Source organism: Oncorhynchus tshawytscha, linkage group LG03 (assembly GCF_018296145.1).
Source record: "Oncorhynchus tshawytscha isolate Ot180627B linkage group LG03, Otsh_v2.0, whole genome shotgun sequence".
Taxonomy (NCBI): Eukaryota; Metazoa; Chordata; class Actinopteri; order Salmoniformes; family Salmonidae; genus Oncorhynchus; species Oncorhynchus tshawytscha.
In genome coordinates this window covers 66,547,549-66,570,016 of record NC_056431.1, presented here as the reverse complement: position 1 = coordinate 66,570,016, position 22,468 = coordinate 66,547,549, and the positions used below count along the sequence as shown (strand labels likewise).

General features: G+C 40.4%; 1 protein-coding gene across 4 annotated transcripts in view; it reads right to left on the bottom strand.

Annotated features, from left to right (window-relative positions):
- The window catches only part of LOC112238580 (interleukin-1 receptor accessory protein-like 1-B), a 462,784-nt gene extending 441,018 nt beyond the window's left edge, over window positions 1-21,766 (bottom strand). For all 4 annotated transcript variants that reach the window (XM_042319851.1, XM_042319853.1, XM_042319852.1 and 1 more), the window contains exon 1: window positions 20,807-21,766. The gene's annotated coding sequence lies outside the window, so the exon portion shown is untranslated. The remainder of the gene's footprint in view (window positions 1-20,806) is intronic.
- Window positions 21,767-22,468: the final 702 nt, after the last annotated feature.

Genomic DNA, 22,468 nt, shown 5'->3' with positions numbered 1-22,468 from the left:
AACACGCCCTTTACAATCACCTCTGTGTGTGCGTGCGTGTGTGTGCGTGTGTGTGCGTGCTGGTCCTCTCAGCAGTCATGCTCCCCCGATGAACACTAAGCAGATTCTTCACATCAGAATAATAATTTCTAAACAAACCGTATTTAGTCGACTGAGCGCCTCCTTGGCAGTTTCCGTCTGGTGGTTGCTGCGTGACAGCTTCTTCTAAATTACAAATATCAATCTGCCACAGCAGGAGCAGAGCTGGCAAGCTCCTCACAGGGGTCCCCGATCAAAATGCTCCCCATCAAAACGTTCCGCTCCTCTCGCCACCCACCCATCAAACACAGCATAATCAAACCACGTCAAACGGAACACTCACATCAAAACCGTAAACAGCAACATCAAAAGATTAAACCACCCTTGTCATCAAAGCCTGCTCCTGGTGCGAGTTCCTGTGAAAGGACAGTGAGGCTCCCGAGAGGCTTCCCTTTTCTTCGAGCGTCAACTGCTGAGGTAAAACTGGATGATGCTTTTAACTGTTAAGTAGCTAGCTACAAGTCTAAACAATGCCTTGGAACATTTTGACCTTCTGTTGCTGCGTTTAGACAAGCAGCCCAATTCTGATATTTTTGTTCACTAATTGGTCTTTTGACCAATCAGATCAGATCTGAAAAAAGATCTAATGGGAGAAGATCTTATGTGATTGGTCAATATACCAATTAGTGGAAAAGAAATATCAGAATTGTGCTGCCTGTGTGAACGCTGGCCTTGTGGCTCTAGCACGCGTGGTGTGGCCTAAGGGCAGGAAACAGTGAACAGACAGACATTAACACCAAAGGCACCAATCTGCTCTGTAATCAGGCCTCTCCCTGAGCGTATTCCCCTCGTTACCAAGCCCTGCTCCTTCCCGTTCTCCCCCTGCGGCCCAGCTTTTCCAGAAACATTGAGTTATTGATACATTTCGCCACGGGATCACCTCAAATTGGTCCCCTGCAAGGCAACCAGCTGGCGGGGAGGCCTGATTCAATCGACATTGGGAAAAACACACAGATCACTCATTCAATTCAAGGCCTCATTTAATTCAAGGCCTGCGTGTAGACCAGGGTTTCCGTTAGCCTGCTGCTACTCTCTGTTCATCATCTATGCATAGTCACTTTAACTCTACCTACATGTACATGTTACCTTAATTAGCCCGACTAACCGGTGCCCTCGTACATTGACTCTGTACAGGTACCACCTGCATATAGCCTCGCTACTACTGCATATAGCCTCGCTACTGTTCACTCTCATTTACTGTTTTTTTTCTTTAGTTATCTATTGTTTACCTAATACCTATATTTTACTTTAAAAATGCACTGTTGGTTAGGGCTTGTAAGTAAGCATTTCACTGTAAGGTCTACACCTGTTGTATTCAGCATTTCACTGTGAGGTTGTATCGGCGCACTTGACAAATACACTTTGTTTTGATTATTTTATTTTAATTAACAAGCAGATCAATTAAATTGCGCAGACCAAATGTCTGGGTGAACAAGAAAAAATACCATTGTGAAATAATGGTTTTTAGACAATGTTTAACTAAATACCAGTCGATGTAAATACATTTGACTGGTCATGCTTATCCATCTATAGGTTCATTTGCATAATTTTGTGGAATTAAATTGGTGCGTGTACAGTATATTCGTTATGTATCTTATTTATCACATGCCTACAGCATACAGATATACAGCCTGTGACTGGAAAATCTGTCAGACAGAGCAAGAGCTGCTGCAGCATCTTGTGGTGCTTTCAAGACAACTGGGATCTCCAGAAAATACGAGGTCAATTCATGACGTCAGGGATCTTCAGGTCGGAAAATCTGAGCTCTAGAAACAGGTCTGAGTTGGATGAGTTGGAATCTCTGTTGGAATCCGAGTTGGATAACCGTTCAAAAATATTTACCCAGTCTGAGCTTGTTTTTTTCCCACTTCCCAGTTGTCTTGAATGCACTGAAGTCGATAAGGCTGAGATTTGCGAGTTCCCAGTTGTTTTCAGTTGTTTTGAAAGCATCAATGGCAAGAGAAGGCCGGCTTCATCAACGCGTCACACACCACTTTGCTATGAGCTGGAGGCAGTGTTCCCTTTGAAAACATATAGGCTACTTAATTGTTTGAAACTTGAAGGTTTTAATACATATTATGAAGCATGTCTTACCTTGCTTCAAAGTAGCCTATTAGATCTCCTCTTGGGCTCCTGAGTGGCGCAGCGATCCAAGGCCCTGCATCTCAGTGCTAGAGGTGTCACTACAGACCCTGGTTTGATTCCAGGCTGTTTCACAACCGGCTGTGATTGGGAGTCCCATAGGGTGGCCCACAATTGGCCCAGTGTCGTTCGGGTTTGGCTGGGGTAGGCTGTCATTGTAAATAAGAATTTTGTTCTTAAGTGGCTTGCCTGGTTAAATAAAAAAGTCTACATTTCTAATGGATATTTTCATCTCTGTAACATGAAACTGCTCACATGTGCAGTGCCCTTTCGACAAGGTTGTTTTACTGCTAATTGCATTATGGAACGAACAAACATTAGAGCATAGCCTGCTGTCTGGGCACATTGCTGCCCTTATAATGTGAAGAAATAATAGTTTATCAACATTTAAACTTGAGACTGACTCCCAATCACAGCCGGTTGTATGAATTTGGGATCTAACTTCCCACAAGGGTCCCAGAGTCTGTTTGGAATAGGCAATTTATTTATTGACAAGCTGACCAATAGAATAGGTAGCCTAAACGTTTATAATACAGAGGATTGACATAGGCTAGTGATTTTGAGGTTAGTTACTGGTCTTGTTGGCTGAGGAAATGTAAACGTGGAAAGTTATTCTAACATGTTCAAAGTACACATCAGAATTCGGTAAGAAAACCACACATCGTTGCATCCTGGACTGGCATGTTCTGTTAATATGAATGACCATATTGTAAATGTGCTGCCATTCTGAGCACTTTGGGTGGACGCCCAAATCAGGTTATGCACCTAATGCATATGGGTCCGGTACATTTCTCAAATGTCCAGTAAATTAAAATGTTGCCGGTCAAATGTCCGGCGCCACATTTTCCTAACGGAAACCCTGGTGTTGACATACTGTTCTTGGCTTAGTTCTCTGTGGATAGTTTTATCCCAGGGCTGCTACGGTAACACAATCATGATGTAATGTTTAGAAACCAAACCGTGTTTTCTCAGAGGGAAAGTCAAGCCGCCAGGTAAAGGCGGGAAAATTTCTCAACAGGAGCACACTCACAAAACATTTCTGAGACTCCGCGTGTGACCCCCTTTGCGCTGACCTGAATCAACACATACACTTACTCACACACACACTGGCACAAACACACACACACACATACTGACGATGCGAGTAACAGAATAATGGAGCTGTTGACAAAATGTCAGAGACGTGCAGTACTAACCTACTCTCCTCTCCACTGAGGCACTTAGCATTCCCATTCCATATCTACTCTCTTTCCATATAGAGAGGTCTGCTAGCCCTCGCTGTAATCCAATACCTGGGTGTTTCAATGCTACAGGACCACTTCATGACGACTGCCTAATGGCTTTTTAACAGCCTCCAGTAGACACAGAGATGAAGCCATATAAAACAATTAAATGCTCATGCTGGGAAGGGGATGTTGGAAAATGAATGAACAGGGAAGCCACGGGGAGTGCCGTACATGGCCCCGTGGGAGAGAGCGCCTTATGACACCCGGAGGTGGAGAAGAAGGCTAGAGGAAATGTGCATTGACTGACGTAGGGGCTACAGGATACGGTTGTCGCTAGAAGAAGCTTATGTATCGAATAACCTAACCTGTAACTTCGGCCTTGAATGGATTCTTAAATTAGTTCAATAATAATGAATATAGTCCAAGTTTGCAAATATTTACTTTGAAAAACTCCATAAAGGTTATACCAAGGTGATTCAACTGGGGGTCCGCGATCCCCTAGTGGTCCGCAGAGGTACTGTAGTGGGTCAGCAAAAAAATATGTTTTCCCCCCAAAAATATTATTTTGAACATCGCTAGCAACAACAGAATAAACCCATTTTGAATCACATACAGACAGTACAAAAAAAGGAAAATACCTTCTTTCTAATGATGTCCACATTATTTCTCAACTCCTAGTTTTGAGCAAATTACACATAATGGAGTATCTGACATCGGCTTTGAAAAACAGCCGTGAATAGGCTACCAGAGAGAGACAAGCTGTTGATCTTTCGTCACTTGGACATACACTACCGTTCAAAAGTTTGGGGTCACTTAGAAATGTCCTTGTTTTTGAAAGAAAAGCACATTTTTTGTCCATTAAAATAACATCAAAACACCAGTCTCAACGTCAATAGTGAAGAGGTGACTCCGGGATGTTGGCCTTCTAGGCAGACTTGCAAAGAAAAAGCCATATCTCATACTGGCCAATAAAAATAATAGATTAAGATGCGCAAAAGAACATAGACGCAGGACAGAGGAACTCTGCCTAGATGGCCAGCATCCCGGAGTCATCTCTTCACTATTGACGTTGAGACTGGTGTTTTGCGGGGTACTATTTAATGAAGCTGCCAGTTGAGGACTTGTGAGGCGTCTGTTTCTCAAACTAGACACTCTATTGTACTTGTCCTCTTGCTCAGGTGTGCACCGGGGCCTCCCACTCCTCTTTCTATTCTGGTTAGAGCCAGTTTGCGCAGTTCTGTGAAGGAAGTAATACACTGCGTTGTACCAGATCTTCAGTTTCTTGGCAATTTCTCGCATGGAATAGCCTTAATTTCTCAGAACAAGAATAGACTGACAATTTTCAGAAGAAAGTTATTTGTTTCTGGCAATTTTGAGCCTGCAATCAAACCCACAAATGATGATGCTCCAGATACTCAACTAGTCTAAAGAAGGCCAGTTTTATTGCTTCTTTAATCAGAACAACAGTTTTCCGCTGTGCTAACATAATTGCAAAAGGGTTTTCTAATGATCAATTAGCCTTTTCAAATTATAAACTTGGATTAGCTAACACAACATGCCATTAGAACACAGGAGTGATGGTTGCTGATAATGGGCCTCTGTATGACAATGTAGATATTCCATAAAAAATCTGCTGTTTCCAGCTACAATAGTCATTTACAACATTAACAATGTCTACACTGTATTTCTGATCAATTTGATGTTATTTTAATAGACAAAAAATGTGCTTTTCTTTCAAAAACAAGGACATTCCTAACTGATCTCAAACACATTGCTAACCTTTGTTTAATCAGCTGAACAGATACTCTTAGCCAATATGGGTTTGGAGTTACCTTTCTTGCTAATAGGCTATGTTAGAGTTTACAATCATGAAAAACTATTTACCAAATCTATTCATTTTAAAATGTTGATTTCTTCTCCTTGCTACACTTTTCTGTAATTTCAACAGTAAAACACTTTAGAATGTACAGTAACAACACCTTACATGCGTTTTACAGCCTTAATGCTGTAGATTGCACTGTATTCTGGGTAAAATGATAAAAATACTGATATTACCTTTAATTGTAAGCCTTGTGTAAAAATTACAATAACATATTGTATTAGCTGTAGTTGGAGGCACCAAACAGTCTGTGGTATGTGAGAGAGAAAGAGAGCTTTATTGCATAGTTGAAACCAAGACTGTTCTCAGGGCTGGTCTGCTGGTTTTGACTAGCAGAAGTGACTTTTTGCATACTATTAGACATTTTCCAGAACATGTGTGTTCATTTCAGCGGAGTCAGCAAGAATAGTGCACTCTATGTGTGTGTGTCTGGGTCATGAGACACCATTCCACATGCACCTGTCTGGGGACTGGACATGACTGTTTATTTCTAAACCATTGCTATGGCTCTAACGTTCCCATGCCCTAATGTGAAACCACACTAAAATTAGTGCAAGGCAAAAAGATAACGGTGGCTAAATGCCAGAGGGGATAAGTCATTAGGAGGAGTTACTATGTGTGTGACGTAAAGATGAAACCTGGATTAAGAGTGTGTGCCAAGGCTGGAAAGTTAGTTGTTTTCATGAACCAGCTCGGCTGATATTACTATTGTAAGAAAGTCTATTTGAACTCACAGGCTCCGGTATTTCAGAGGTATTATTGACTGAATATTTCCACGACAGTAGCAGGTTAGGATAATTAATGTAGCAGGTTAGGATAATTAATGTAGCAGGTTAGGATAATTAATGTAGCAGGTTAGGATAATTAATGTAGCAGGATAGGATAATTAATGTAGCAGGTTAGGATAATTAATGTAGCAGGTTAGGATAATTAATGTAGCAGGTTAGGATAATTAATGTAGCAGGTTAGGATAATTAATGTAGCAGGTTAGGATAATTAATGTAGCAGGTTAGGATAATTAATGTAGCAGGTTAGGATAATTAATGTAGCAGGTTAGGATAATTAATGTAGCAGGTTAGGATAATTAATGTAGCAGGTTAGGATAATTAATGTAGCAGGATAGGATAATTAATGTAGCAGGTTAGGATAATTAATGTAGCAGGTTAGGATAATTAATGTAGCAGGTTAGGATAATTAATGTAGCAGGTTAGGATAATTAATGTAGCAGGTTAGGATAATTAATGTAGCAGGATAGGATAATTAATGTAGCAGGTTAGGATAATTAATGTAGCAGGATAGGATAATTAATGTAGCAGGTTAGGATAATTAATGTAGCAGGTTAGGATAATTAATGTAGCAGGTTAGGATAATTAATGTAGCAGGTAGGATAATTAATGTAGCAGGTTAGGATAATTAATGTAGCAGGATAGGATAATTAATGTAGCAGGTTAGGATAATTAATGTAGCAGGATAGGATAATTAATGTAGCAGGTTAGGATAATTAATGTAGCAGGTTAGGATAATTAATGTAGCAGGTTAGGATAATTAATGTAGCAGGTTAGGATAATTAATGGGATAATTAATGTGGCAGGTTAGGATAATTAATGTAGCAGGTTAGGATAATTAATGTGGCAGGTTAGGATAATTAATGTAGCAGGTTAGGATAATTAATGTAGCAGGTTAGGATAATTAATGTGGCAGGTTAGGATAATTAATGTAGCAGTTTGGATAATTAATGTAGCAGGTTAGGATAATTAACGTGGCAGGTTAGGATAATTAATGTAGCAGGTTAGGATAATTAATGCAGCAGGTTAGGATAATTAACGCAGCAGGTTAGGATAATTAATGTAGCAGGTTAGGATAATTAATGTAGCAGGTTAGGATAATTAATGTAGCAGGTTAGGATAATTAATGTAGCAGGTTAGGATAATTAATGTAGCAGGTTAGGATAATTAACGCAGCAGGTTAGGATAATTAATGTAGCAGGTTAGGATAATTAATGTGGCAGGTTAGGATAATTAATGTAGCAGGTTAGGATAATTAACGCAGCATGTTAGGATAATTAACGGGGAAGGTTAGGATAATTAACGCAGCAGGTTAGGATAATTAACTCAGCATGTTAGGATAATTAATGTGGCAGGTTAGGATAATTAACGGCAGGTTAGGATAATTAACTCAGCAGGTTAGGATAATTAATGTGCAGGTTAGGATAATTAACGCAGCATGTTAGGATAATTAACGGGGCAGGTTAGGATAATTAATGTAGCAGGTTAGGATAATTAACGCAGCATGTTAGGATAATTAACGGGGAAGGTTAGGATAATTAACGCAGCAGGTTAGGATAATTAACTCAGCATGTTAGGATAATTAATGTGGCAGGTTAGGATAATTAACGTGGCAGGGTAGGATAATTAATGGGGCAGGATAGGATAATTAACGCAGCAGGTTAGGATAATTAACGGGGCAGGTTAGGATAATTAATGTGGCAGGTTAGGATAATTAACGTGGCAGGGTAGGATAATTAACGGGGAAGGTTAGGATAATTAACGTGGCAGGTTAGGATAATTAACGGGGCAGGTTAGGATAATTAACGGGGCAGGTTAGGATAATTAATGTGGCAGGTTAGGATAATTAAGGTGGCAGATTAGGATAATTAACTCAGCATGTTAGGATAAATAACGTGGCAGGTTAGGATAAATAACATGGCAGGATAGGATAATTAACATGGAAGGATAGGATAATTAATGTGGCAGGTTAGGATAATTAACGCAGCAGGTTAGGATAATTAATGGGGCAGGTTAGGATAATTAACGTAGCAGATTAGGATAATTAACTCAGCATGTTAGGATAATTAATGTGGCAGGTTAGGATAATTAACGTGGCAGGTTAGGATAATTAACGCAGCAGGTTAGGATAATTAACGGGGCAGGTTAGGATAATTAATGTGGCAGGTTAGGATAATTAACATGGCAGGTTAGGATAAAAAACTCAGCATGTTAGGATAATTAACGTGGCAGGTTAGGATAATTAACGTGGCAGGTTAGGATAATTAACGTGGCAGGATAGGATAATTAACGTGGCAGGTTAGGATAATTAACGCGGCAGGTTAGGATAATTAACGTGGCAGGATAGGATAATTAACGTGGCAGGTTAGGATAATTAACGCGGCAGGTTAGGATAATTAACGTGGCAGGTTAGGATAATTAACGAGGTTAGGATAATTAACGGGCAGGTTAGGATAATTAACGGGGATAGGGGTTAGGATAATTAACGGGGCAGGTTAGGATAATTAACGGGCAGGTTAGGATAATTAACGGGGCAGGTTAGGATAATTAACGCGGCAGGTTAGGATAATTAACGGAGAATTAGCAGGTTAGGATAATTAACGTGGCAGGTTAGGATAATTAACGTGGCAGGTTAGGATAATTAACGTGGCAGGTTAGGATAATTAACGCGGCAGGTTAGGATAATTAACGTGGCAGGTTAGGATAATTAAGGTGGCAGGTTAGGATAATTAACGGGGCAGGTTAGGATAATTAACGTGGCAGGTTAGGATAATTAACGGGGCAGGTTAGGATAATTAATGTGGCAGGTTAGGATAATTCGATGAAGGTTTGGAAAGCTAAAATGCTAAAATTGTCCCCGACGCGACTTGAACCTATTTACAACCAGGCCTGCCCTGAGAACAATCTTCCCACCAATGTGATGCTCCACGCCAAACGGTCTGAGGGAAGACGCATGAGAAAATAAAATAAGCGTTCTGTTCCACTTAATCTATTTAATATTTTATTTCGGGGAAAAGTCGCCAAAATATTTTTGAACAGCTGCTACGTACAGTGCATTCGGAAAGTATTCAAACCCCTTGACTTCATCCATATTTTGATACGTTACAGACTTATTCAAAAAATTTATTAAATAAATAAAAATCATCATCAATATAAACACAATACCTCATAATGACAAAGTGAAAATAGATTGTTAACATTTTTGCAAATTTATCAAAAATAATATACAGAAATAACTTTTTTACTTAAGTATTCAGATCCTTTGCTATGAGACTCAGAATTGAGCGCAGATGAATCCTGTTAACATTGTTCATCCTTGAGATGTTTCTACAACCTGTGGTCAGTTCAATTGATTGGAAATTATTTGGAAAAGCACACACCTGTCTATATAAGGTCCCACAGTTTACAGTGCATGTCAGAGCAAAAACCAAGCCATGAGGTCAAATTAATTGTCCGTAGAGCTCTAACAGCTCTGGAGAGAGACCTGAAAATGGCTGTGCAGCAATGCTCCCCATCCAACATGACAGAGCTTGAGAGAATCTGCAGAGAAGAATGGGAGAAACTACCCAAATACAGATGTGCCAAGTTTGTAGCGTCATACCCAAGAAGACTTGAGGCTGTAATCACTGCCAAAGGTGCTTTATCAAAGTACTGAGTAAAGGGTCTGAATACTTATGTAAATGTCATATCAGTTTTTTATTTGTAATAAATTAGCAAAAATGTCTAAAAGACTGTTTTTGCTTTGTCATTATGGGGTATTGTGTGTAGATTGATGAGGAGAAAAGTATTTAATCCATTTTAGAATAAGGCTGTAACGTAATGTTGTGTCTTTGGCATCATTAAAACTGTTATTTTATCAAATCAATTATCTGTAATTATTATTACGTGATTAAACTGATCATGTATATGTAATTAACTAAGAAGTTGGGGCACCACGGAAAATCTTCAGATTACAAAGTAAGAATTTTCTGAATATTACTCTTCAGATATTTTAATATCTGATCAATTTGTAATCTATTAATGAATTATTCTTTACCTCACGTCGTCTCATGCCAAACTTCGTAAATTGTTGGTTATCTGCACGAACCCAGCCTTTACTATGAATCACCCATACACCAATTGGCTTAATCATTTATTTACTAACTAACTAAATAATCACAGAAATGCATAAACAAACAAACAGTAGATACTGGTTACTAACAAGGATAGGGAAGATTCCCTAGTGGGCTAAGCCGATATGACGACTTGGTGGACAAAGGGAAATGGGTGTGGACTGGGAAGGGGGTGTGGACTGGGAAGGGGGTGTGGACAAAGGGAAGGGGGCGTGGACTGAGAAAGAAGCGGGAAAGACAAATGGGATCTCTACACACAGTTGATAATTATATTAATTGAAATGCTAATCCTTTGCACATGAACGCTCACTCCTTCGGGAATAATTGAAATCAATATATATTTACGCCCATGTGTCTTTGTTGTCTTCTCTTTTGGAATCTGGTCCGTCTGCTGGAGAGTTCATCTGAGTCTCTCTCTCTCTACTTCCCTGAAGATCAAAGTATTTTGTGGTTAGAATTGATACTTCAGTGTGCCATTCAGAAATGTTCTCATAGAATAGATGTTTCGGCAGTTGTCTGTATTCTCGTCCCAGGTTTACATAATTTCTAGCTCTTTACATAATTTATTTTCTCTTATTCTGTAGGGATCGATAGTCTTAGAGTTTAACCATTTCCAGGCATGTAGCCAATGCTCCATGTGGTATAGTTTTTAGTTTTGGTACTCAAACCTGTGCCATCTCCTCTTACACCGAGGTATGCGTGGTCTGAAGAGGATTTCCTTAGGAAGGGGTTTTATTCGTAACAATAGGAAAGGGCGGTTCCATGACGCCAGATCATGTCTGTGCTCACAGGGGCGGGCCAATGACTTAGTTAAACTTTAAAGGGAATACAATTCTCTCACATGAAAGGTTTAACATCACATTACATAATTTAGTTTCAAATAGTTTCATCTTTACTCATTCATTTTATACAAGAATTAGATGCAAACACCATAATTGAGAAAACACATTCAGAGATATAGTAATGTGTGTTTCTGAATAATTTGTATGTTTAAGGTAAAGACTAAAGTATTCCACCCTGAAACCATATAATTGTATGAAATGTGTTCGAGTCATAAGTCAATAATGTGTGTGACTAGGCCATTGTGTTACTATTTCGCAAAATGAGCTGGGTATAGTTGAGACATTGAAGGAAAACTGAACTGTCAACTTGTGATAACGGTGAAACGAATAACTGGAAAGAGGCCTCCCCACCCTAGGGAGGAGAAAAACTCTTAGAAATGGCTAGGCTTGCAGAAGATGATGAAACATGTTGCAGAAGGTTGATAAACAATGTATGTGAACTTTGGAAAAGTTCAGCCCACCTAAAGAGAGGTGGAGTTTCTACTGATGTGAGTTCATGTGTGCTATAAAAAGATTGTGTTCTCATTTTGAAGACAGCGTGCTCTCTGAATAAAGTATTGATCTATTGCACAATCTGAGACTTGGTCTAATTCTTTATTAACCGGAGATGTACGACCTCTGGGAAATAGACAAAGCTTGAGTGATAGTCGAGTTCAACCATTGAGATAGCAAAATTCTCGTGACAGTTTCCTGTCCTTCGTGAGGTCACCAAATGAAACACACTCAACATTACTGTCCCTTAAGTGTCCACGGACCCTTCTCACATTCTCACAAGTGGACATATAGTTTAATTTTCCCATTTTGGGGATTTAGGAGTTCGGCCATGTGAAATCCTTTGTTCACTCTGTGGTCTCTCTCTGCATGAAAAGGGGGAGAGAGTCTCTGTCAGGAATTTATGACCTGAGATAACAGAACCTGGGTGTAGGAGAGGGGGAAGCCATGATCTATACCCAGAAAGGACCACTTCATGACAGTAACAACATTTGGAAAAAGTCAAGGTGTCTGAATACTTTCCGAATGCACTGTTTGTACTAATTCCATATACTATATAGACAAATTTTAATAGAACTACCTACTGCAGGTTTTCTTAACTAAGCTACTATTAGCTAGCTACTTTAGCTCGCTAGCATGTTTGTATTGTGTTACCTAGCCAAGTTAACATGTCGGTCTGTTGCGTTGATCTTCCTTGCTGGTAAAATAATCAGTGATATTGTAGCTATAGATCGCATCATTTTAGCATTAACAACATGCATAAATCCATATGATGTGGGTTTCTTTGGATAGGTTACTCAACCAGTGGGCATTTTACATGGGTGGCATGTTGGTAACATTATGGTATTAGTGGCAAAGTGGTCGTAGGCTACACTGGACAAAAAGACTGTCCGTCTAGAGAGGTAGTGAGCGTTTAGCTAGGTCGAATGCACCTTTAGTTTGTCAGCAGGCACAGCCTGACATTTTGCCTTGGGATTTATCATATTTCAGGGATTCTGTAGTTGGCATGAGAGTCATCTCAGATGAAAGGGGTATTGTGCTTACTAACGTCAGCTAGCTCTGAGATGAGGAACTCCATTGGACACCTTTCTCTAAATATCTCTGGTTAGCTCTATTCAGTCTGGGGGTGTGTGTGACTTAGGAGAAGTATAGTGGAATACTCCCCCTGCTATTGCTATCCTTATTAATGAATTAAGTAAATTAGCACAAACTGATATGTTACACATGTTGTTATTGAGATTGTGTGGTTGGCATGAGTTGCATGGTTTAGCTTGATAGCTCTTCAGGTGTGTGTATGCAATTTGGTGGCTGGGGGTAGTGTAATGTTCCTATTGCAGGCTGGCTGGTAGCTGGAAGTGGCAGAGGATGCCCCCCCAGCCTCAAGCAGGCCATTACCCAAATAAATAGTGTAGAAGTGGCAGGTAGGTGGCAGATGGTGAGGGAGACTGTCGACGCCATGCGTGAGCACTGCCCCAATCCCAACAAGGCTGTATACAGTGAAATTGCAAAATCCATTGTAACGCAGTACCCAAAGAGTTTTGAAGACCTGACTGAGGAAGGAGAACCACTTGCCAGTGGGTACCACTTCCTGTTCACTAAGATTAAGACCAGAGTGGAGCCTATAAATTGTAAGTGCACTTTAGATAGAATCAGTAGACCAAAGAGGAGCTATGAAGAGGGAAGGGACATCAGCGGACAGGCAAAAACAGCAAGAACCAATGTCGACAGATATGTCTGCATCAACTGGCAACCACAGGACCTTGCAGAGAAAGAAACCCCACGACTCCCTGTAAAACAAAAGACAAGTGATGGCAACCATTTTCAGCTGTGTGGGCCCCAGAGGTGCAGACAAGAGAGAAGTGGAAGACCTGATGAAGCTGACATACGCTTATCAACAGCACATGATCAACACTTGTCATCCTCCAAGAGTCAGTGTCCTCCAGGAACAAAGGCCCCTTCTTTTTCACCAAGTTATGGCTCTGCAACCACTTCCATACTGGCATTGAGATTGACAGTCGCCTGACTCAAGCTCTCCTGAACAAGTGTGCGAGAATTGTAAACTTTTTTTAAAAGCCAAAAGACCAAGTAGAGACAGATCCAGTGCCTGCTGAATGAAATCACCCGTAATATCAGAGGCAATGACGATCTAACAGCCACTGCCACCATTCTTTTGTTGATGACCCACTTCAAAGAGAAGGACGAATCTCTGTTCCTCTTGGCAGATATAAGGAATAGTTGTTTTATACTTATAAAGTGTATATATGATGAATTATGTTTATACTGTACTATTACACATGATTTGAATCGTTTTTTATGAATGTTTTGTGATTTAAGGTCACTGCAAGGCGGGTTGATGTCGAGGCGCAAATTCCTTTGCCGGACACCCCAAGGCTGATCATGCTTGGTAATACAGTTATCTGATTTAAGGTGGAACAGAAAGATAGTAAAGTGGTACCTAGAGTATCTAGTGGTATCTAGTGCGTACAGTATGTCACTCCCTTTGGGTTCTTCCCCGGTCGTCAGTGTTCCTGTTCTATGTCGGTGAGCTGTTTGTGTTTCTTGTTTTGTTCTTTTATTTATTAAATGTATTCACTCCCTGAATATGCTTCCCGGCTTTCAGCGTACATTGTTACAAAATGCACAGCAAAAGAAGGAGTGAGCTGCAAGACCCGTGTCACACGCTTCCCCGCAGACCTGAAGGAGTTGGAGTGGAAAAACTCCAACATGTAAGTACACAAACACACACACCTGATGAACACACAACCTGGATTTGTCAGTTGTCATCTACCTTTTTACCCAGCAAGTAATAGTAATAGTAATAGCAATAGTAATAGTCACAGCAATAGTAATAGTAACAGTAATGGTAGTAGTATTGATAGTAGTAGTGATAGTAATAGTGATAGTAATAGTAATGGTAGTAGTATTGATAGTTGTAGTGATAGTAAGAGTAATATTAGTAGTATTGATAGTAGTAGTGATAGTAAAAGTAACAGTTATAGTAATAGTTATAGTAATAGTAATAATAGTAGTAGTGATAGTAATAGTTATAGTAATAGTAGTATTGATATTAGTAGTGATAGTAATATTTATAGTTATAGTAATAGTAGTAGTATTGATAGTAGTAGTGATAGTAATAGTTATAGTAATAGTAGTATTGATAGTAATAGTTATAGTAATAGTAATAATAGTAGTAGTGATAGTAATAGTTGTAGTAATAGTAGTATTGATAGTAGTAGTGATAGTAATAGTTATAGTAATAGTAATAGTAGTATTGATAGTAGTAGTGATAGTAATAGTTATAGTAATAGTTATAGTAATAGTAATAGTAGTATTATTGATAGTAGTAGTGATAGTAATAGTTATAGTAATAGTAATAGTAATGGTAATAGTTATAGCAATAGTAATAGTAATAGTAGTAGTATTGATAGTAGTAGTGATAGTAATAGTTATATATATTTTTTTATTTAACCTTTATTGAACAATGTAGGCAAGTTGAGAACAAGTTCTCATTTACAATTGCGACCTGGCCAAGATAAAGCAAAGCAGTTCGACAGATACAACGACACAGAGTTACACATGGAGTAAAACAAACATACAGTCAATAATACAGTATAAACAAGTCTATATACGATGTGAGCAAATGAGGTGAGAAGGGAGGTAAAGGCAAAAAAGGCCATGGTAGCGAAGTAAATACAATATATCAAGTAAAACACTGGAATGGTAGATTTGCAGTGGAAGAATGTGCAAGATAGAGATAGAAATAATGGGGTGCAAAGGAGCAAAATCAATAAATAAATGCAGTAGGGGGAGAGGTAGTTGTTTGTGCTAAATTATACATGGGCTATGTACAGATGTAGTAATCTGTGAGCTGCTCTGACAGCTGGTGCTTAAAGCTAGTGAGGGAGATAAGTGTTTCCAGTTTCAGAGATTTGTGTAGTTCGTTCCAGTCATTGGCAGCAGAGAACTGGAAGGAGAGGCGGCCAAAGGAAGCATTGGTTTTATAATAGTAATTGTAGTAGTATTGATAGTAATAATTATAGTAATAGTAATAGTAATAGTATTAGTATTGATAGTAGTAGTGATAGTAATAGTTATAGTAATAGTAATAGTAGTAGTATTGATAGTAATAATTATAGTAATAGTAATAGTAATAGTAGTAGTATTGATAGTAGTAGTGATAGTAATAGTTATAGTAATAGTAGTAGTATTGATAGTAGTAGTGATAGTAATAATTATAGTAATAGTTATAGTAATAGTATTGATAGTATTTAGTGATAGTAATAGTAATAGTAATAGTAGTAGTATTGATAGTAGTAGTGATAGTAATAGTTATAGTAATAGTAATAGTAGTAGTATTGATAGTAGTAGTGATAGTAATAGTTATAGTAATAGTAATAGTAGTAGTATTGATAGTAGTGGTGATAGTAATAGCAATCTCTCTCTTTCCGATCTTTCTATTTCCATGTTTGTCCTAGTTGACATATCAGAGCTAAGGAGGACCAGAGTTTCAAAGATTGGGGTGATAATCTGCACGCCACAGAGACTTATTCGAGACTTGTTTGCATCTCTCATTCTCTCAGAAATACTGCCATGGGGGTCAGGTCAGCAGATGCTCGGCTAGCACCATCCTGGAGCCTGTGTTGGCTTGCAGTAGCGTGCCTGTCTGGCTCCAGTCTAGCCCTGCCTGCTCTTCTCTATCCAGCATTTTTCTCTCTCTTGATCTCTCTCTGGTTTCTCTCTAAATGACAGGCAGGCAAGCAGTTCTTGTTATAGTTTTATGTAAACGTTTCTCCCTGTCCATCTGTTGTTTTTCTATTTTTTATTGGTCTGTTTTGAGTGGGGGGGTTTTGTCCAGCATTTTGAAGAATGACCTATTCTGATGAATTGGTTTATGTATGGTGAAGTACATTATTGGCCAGCATTTTGAAGAATGACCTATTCTGATGAATTGGTTTGTGTATGGTGAAGTACATTATTGGCCAGTATTTTGAAGAATGACCTATTCTGATGAATTGGTTTGTGTATGGTGAAGTACATTATTGGCCAGCATTTTGAAGAATGACCTATTCTGATGAATTGGTTTGTGTATGGTGAAGTACATTATTGGCCAGCATTTTGAAGAATGACCTATTCTGATGAATTGGTTTGTGTATGGTGAAGTACATTATTGGCCAGCATTTTGAAGAATGACCTATTCTGATGAATTGGTTTATGTATGGTGAAGTACATTATTGGCCAGCATTTTGAAGAATGACCTATTCTGATGAATTGGTTTGTGTATGGTGAAGTACATTATTGGCCAGTATTTTGAAGAATGACCTATTCTGATGAATTGGTTTGTGTATGGTGAAGTACATTATTGGCCAGCATTTTATGTTCTTATCATTGTATCGCTCTCTCTCTTTCGTACTATCTGGAATTCTAATGTTGCTATTTTCAAATATTGTTCTTTGTGGTTAAAGTGCAATTCATGTTATGAATTTGAAGAAATATATATATATATAATAGTACACATATTGTTTTTCTTACAATATTACATTTCAGGGAGCTGTCTTCTAAAGACAACCTGCAATGCTGCTTAGTACTGTAAAATATTTGTATATTACTGTAGGTATTACCCTGTAAATGTACAGCATTATACTGGCACCACAGTTGCCAGTTTAATACTGTAAAACATATTACATTGTCCCTGCTGTAAATTTACAGCAGGGACGCTGTAATATATTTTACAGTAAAGAAATAGTACTATAAACTATATTAAAGCATATCTGCTGTGAAGAAAAATGACGCTATTAAGCTGGCAACTGTGGTGCCAGAAAAATGCTGTGAATTTACAAGGAAAAGTTTTACAGTGCATTATCATCCACCTGATGATAAGATGCATGAAAAATAGATGTTTTGCTAACATATGAGGTCCCTGGTCGCAGGTTTGCCTGGGAGGGGTCCCTGTGAAATAAAATGTTGAATACACCTGCTATAAACAGATCTCATTATGCCTCCTGTAGGACAAGCCACATAAAGTGACACTCTGCTCTGCAATTGGATTGGCAGAGTCAGTGTCTTTCCATTGCGCTAAAGATTTAGAGTAAGCTATACTACTGCATTATAGACATCCATATTTCCATGTAATTTATAAATATGGCCTTAAACTCCACAATAGATATTCCAGTTTAAAATGTGAAAGAGGGCAACATTGGCGCACGGGCGAGAGAGTGAATGAGTGAGTGAGTGAGTGAGTGAGTGAGTGAGTGAGTGAGTGAGTGAGTGAGTGAGTGAGTGAGTGAGTGAGTGAGTGAGTGAGTGAGTGAGTGAGTGAGTGAGAGAGAGAGAGAGAGAGTGAGTGAGTGAGTGAGTGAGTGAGTGAGTGTGAGTGAGTGAGTGAGTGAGTGAGTGAGTGAGTGAGTGAGTGAGTGAGTGAGTGAGTGAGAGAGAGAGAGTGAGAGAGTGAATGAGTGAGTGAGTGAGAGAGAGAGAGTGAGAGAGTGAATGAGTGAGTGAGTGAGTGAGTGAGTGAGTGAGTGAGTGAGTGAGTGAGTGAGTGAGTGAGTGAGTGAGTGAGTGAGTGAGTGAGTGAGTGAGTGAGTGAGTGAGTGAGTGAGTGAGTGAGTGAGTGAGTGAGTGAGTGAGTGAGTGAGTGAGTGAGTGAGTGAGTGAGTGAGTGAGTGAGTGAGTGAGTGAGTGAGTGAGTGAGTGAGTGAGTGAGTGAGTGAGTGAGTGAGTGAGTGAGTGAGTGAGTGTGAGTGAGTGAGTGAGTGAGTGAGTGAGTGAGTGAGTGAGTGAGTGAGTGAGTGAGTGAGTGAGTGAGTGAGTGAGTGAGTGAGTGAGTGAGTGAGTGAGTGAGTGAGTGAGTGAGTGAGTGAGTGAGTGAGTGAGTGAGTGTGAGAGTGAGTGAGAGAGTGAGTGAGTGAGTGAGTGAGTGAGTGAATGAGTGAGAGAGAGAGAGAGAGAGAGAGAGAGAGAGAGAGAGAGAGAGATTGAATGTGAGACATGGCCCAGCTCCAACTAGCCTCTGGCACATTAAGACGAGCACGGCTGGGTAGGCCGGTCAGCTACTCACTAAAAGCACTGTCTGATCTGGTTAACGTTCTCTGACTTTCTCGGAATTGGATTTCTCACATGACTGGTAATCTGGGCACATCCTAAACATTATTGGAAAACTAGGACGTAGTCTGGGCTATACTCGATTACATTTCGAGATATTTCTTGTTTGTTTTGATTATGCAATGTGTATAGCCCACACTGCATGGTATATCATATACATTTTATTCACTGCGCTCCTCTTCAAATTGTGCTCTCATGACACGAACCAACAGCAATAACACCATAACAAACATGAATACAGTGATAACGCCTGGGGTTTGCGTCTGTCTGAGGACCGTTGGGCTTGGCGAGGCTCGGTAGCCTATTGGGTATTCAGTCGCGAGGCTCGCCATTCATTCTAATCGAGACGCACTTCCCGAAATAGGATCATCATCAATCAACCACCCTTATCCCTGCGTCATATGTCTCCCGTTTGCACGTCCCCCCCCAAAAGCCCCGGGGTTGCGCAGTTTTTTCCCTAGGGGCACACCGCGACTCGCTGTGTGAAGGAGGTTGGTAAACGACCGGGCGGAATGTACACAGAACTCACTACATATACTGTACACAACCACCATATAGGCTATTATACAGCAGCAGAACGCTGACAGGCAGGCACCACAGAAACTATACTCTCAATCGGGAACTCAGTAAAGTATCAAATTCGAATACGGTCTATGTGATAGCCTATTCACCCGATAAGCTGCATATTGCCATCAAAATAAAAAGAGCAAGTAGCCTAGCCCGTGCGTTTTTATTGCCAGTAAACCGCGATACAGCTGTGCAGTATCTCTCTCTGTCTCTCTGACTGGCGCAACCCACACACACGTTTACACGCACCACACATACATAAAATGGACATGCAAGCGCACAAGGACACAAGCTGAGAGAGAGAGAGAGAGAGAGAGAAAGAGAGAGAGACAGAGAGAGAGAGAGAGACAGAGAGAGAGAGAGAGAGACAGAGAGAGAGAGAGAGAGAGAGAGAGAGAGAGAGAGAGAGAGAGAGAGAGACAGAGAGAGAGAGAGAGAGAGAGAGAGAGAGAGAGAGAGAGAGAGAGAGAGAGAGAGACACACACACATATATATATATATATATATATATATATATATATATATATATATATATATAGAGAGAGAGAGAGAGAGAGAGAGAGAGAGAGAGAGAGAGAGAGAGAGAGAGAGAGAGAGACTAAATCCTTTATATATTCACTTTATATATTATCTACCTCACATGCTTTGGCAATGTTATCACGTGTTTCCCATGCCAATAAAGCCCTTGAATTGAATTGAATCGATAGAGAGAGAGAGAGAGAGAGAGAGAGAGAGAGAGAGAGAGAGAGAGAGAGAGAGAGAGAGAGAGAGAGAGAGAGAGAGAGAGAGGGGGAGAGAGAGAGAGAGAGAGAGAGAGAGAGAGAGAGAGAGAGAGAGAGACTAAATCCCATTGAGAAAAAAAGTTAATATTGCTCTGGTGAAACAAAAAAAAAGCTTGTACCTGCATGAAACGTGCCCCGTTAGTATACAGTACCCAAAGCCTACAGGGAACACGCTTCCGCTTCGTTTACACCTTTATCTAAATCCTCTCACTGAGCTTCCCTAAACCGGCGGGCCAATATGTGAGACTGCACTGCAGTGTTTCCTCTATAGGCTCCTCTACCATCACCACACTTGAGCTCTTCTATAAGCCATAGCAACCTGCATCCACCACATTAATGATGGTAGGCATTGTATAAGGCTTTTTCTAAGAAAACAACAAACGGGAAGTCTCGTTAGCAACCAGAGAAAGCAGTAGCCTGAACGTCTGTATGTTTGTTCTGAACCACCCAGTTCTCCCCATTTCCCCCCGTGTAGGCTGATAATTACAGTCTGTGCTGCAACAGCGGCAGGGGCTCAACTTCACACAACCATTCCCCGGTCCGTCACAGTCAAGACAGTCACAGACTGGCCATGTGCGTCCCTCTTGGATACATACTGTGATTTGCTGAAATGCTTTCAGAATAACTGCTGCAACTTCCTATTTAATTATACCGTCCTTCGGAAGCCAGATCCATCAATGCATTGCCGCAATCAAATGAAGTAACAACTTAATAAACGGCCAATCAACTTTATCAAACGTTTGGAGCGGAAGGCTGCCTGCAACAAGACAGAGCAGAGAGCTGAGGGGAAATTGGCTTACCTTCAAATGGCTTTCCAAAATGGTCCGATCGCGTTTGTCAGTCAGTGGGGAAAGCTTTGGACATCACAGCGACGGACCAGCCAGAGAGAAAACGTTTCCATGGAGTATCAGGGTGCCACTGAAGAAAAGTATTTCAAGCAGCTCACCCTTTCAGGCGATAGACGCGGTCTAAACAGCGGTTTAATCCAAAGAGAAAGATGTGAATCTTGTTCTCTTCTCAAATGAATGAAGAAAGTGCCATGCTTTCCCACAAAAACATACGTCAATTGTCTCCCGCGAGACTAAGATGTAGAAAATAGGGAAGTGTGAAAAAAAGCTAAAATGATTATGGCCAAATACAAACTAAAAGGCAAAAAATGACATATACAACGAAGAGGGGGTGGGGGCGGGAAATGGAAGCGTGTAGCCCATTGAACTCCCACCTAAACTCGACTACTTGCTTTGCGCCAAAAGAGGTTTGGTCAGGAATTCTCCCAAGGGTGCCCGACCATCCCAAACGCACCGGCGCGCACTCCACTATGCTGCGCCACGAGGCTGTATAGATATAATCGCAAGTATCCTATATTGACAGATCCGATGGGGGTTTCCTCCACAGCCCGGCTATGTGGATGCGATGCTCATAGTCTGCCTAGCTGAGATGGAACTCTCCCCGGTCCTAGTGCCTTCCTATATGGTGCGCTACCGCGTTCAACAAGCGCCTCGGCGATACCTGCATTCTGTCGCGGTTTTGAGCGCGTAGCCTAACTGATTTTAAGAGGATAAAACAATCCGTGGTCTTGTAAAGCTCAAAGCTAATTTGTTACAATTAAACTCGACAACGGAAGGGGGGCAGGTGGTGAGCTTGCCACCTGCGAATTGAGTGGGTGTGTGTGTGTAAAATAGAGAGAGAGCGAGAGAGATAGTATTTTTCTAGAGGCGCTAGTTTCTTCCTGCCCGCCAGCACATCGCAGACTCTGCGCGAGGAAGAGGATGGCAGAGAGGGAAGCTCGCGCTACCAGGATGTAGAAAGGCGTTTGGCGCGCGCCTGCGTTCCACAGACCAAGGTGGTCACGAGGCCAGTAAATTAAATAGATCTTAGCCAAACTATAAAAGTCTGGAACTATTCATACTAGCCTATAGTCTAATATTTTTTCAATTGATATAAAGTTGTAGAGTAGACTATGGTAGGCATTTGGAATGGGAAATGTCATTGTCAACTGACATCTAGAATTTCATTGGTATGTTTTACTCTATGGATCAGAATAAAGCACTGAATGTTATATAAGGCATGCTTTGTGCAGTTGCCTAGTCACAAAGTGTAAAACTATTTCCTGACACATCTTGCCTAGTTCGACCAATTGCACAAATACAGCAAGGTTAACATAACTGCTGTGAAATCTAAAGGCATCTGATTCAATTCCGACATGCAGTGGAAAATGCAGTGTGCCAAGTTCTCTCTCTCTCCGTGTGTGTGTGTTTTTCCTCAGGACTTTGCCCTGTCAAGGCAGTGGTTGAACCACAGTGAGTGAGTTGAATATTGATGAAGGGGCTTAGAGGGGAAGAAAGGCTACCATAGAGGAGACCCACACACACACACACACACACACACACACACACACACACATATGCACTCTTTCTGAAATAGAAAAAGTGCTTACTCCAATAGTGTCCAGTTAGAACACT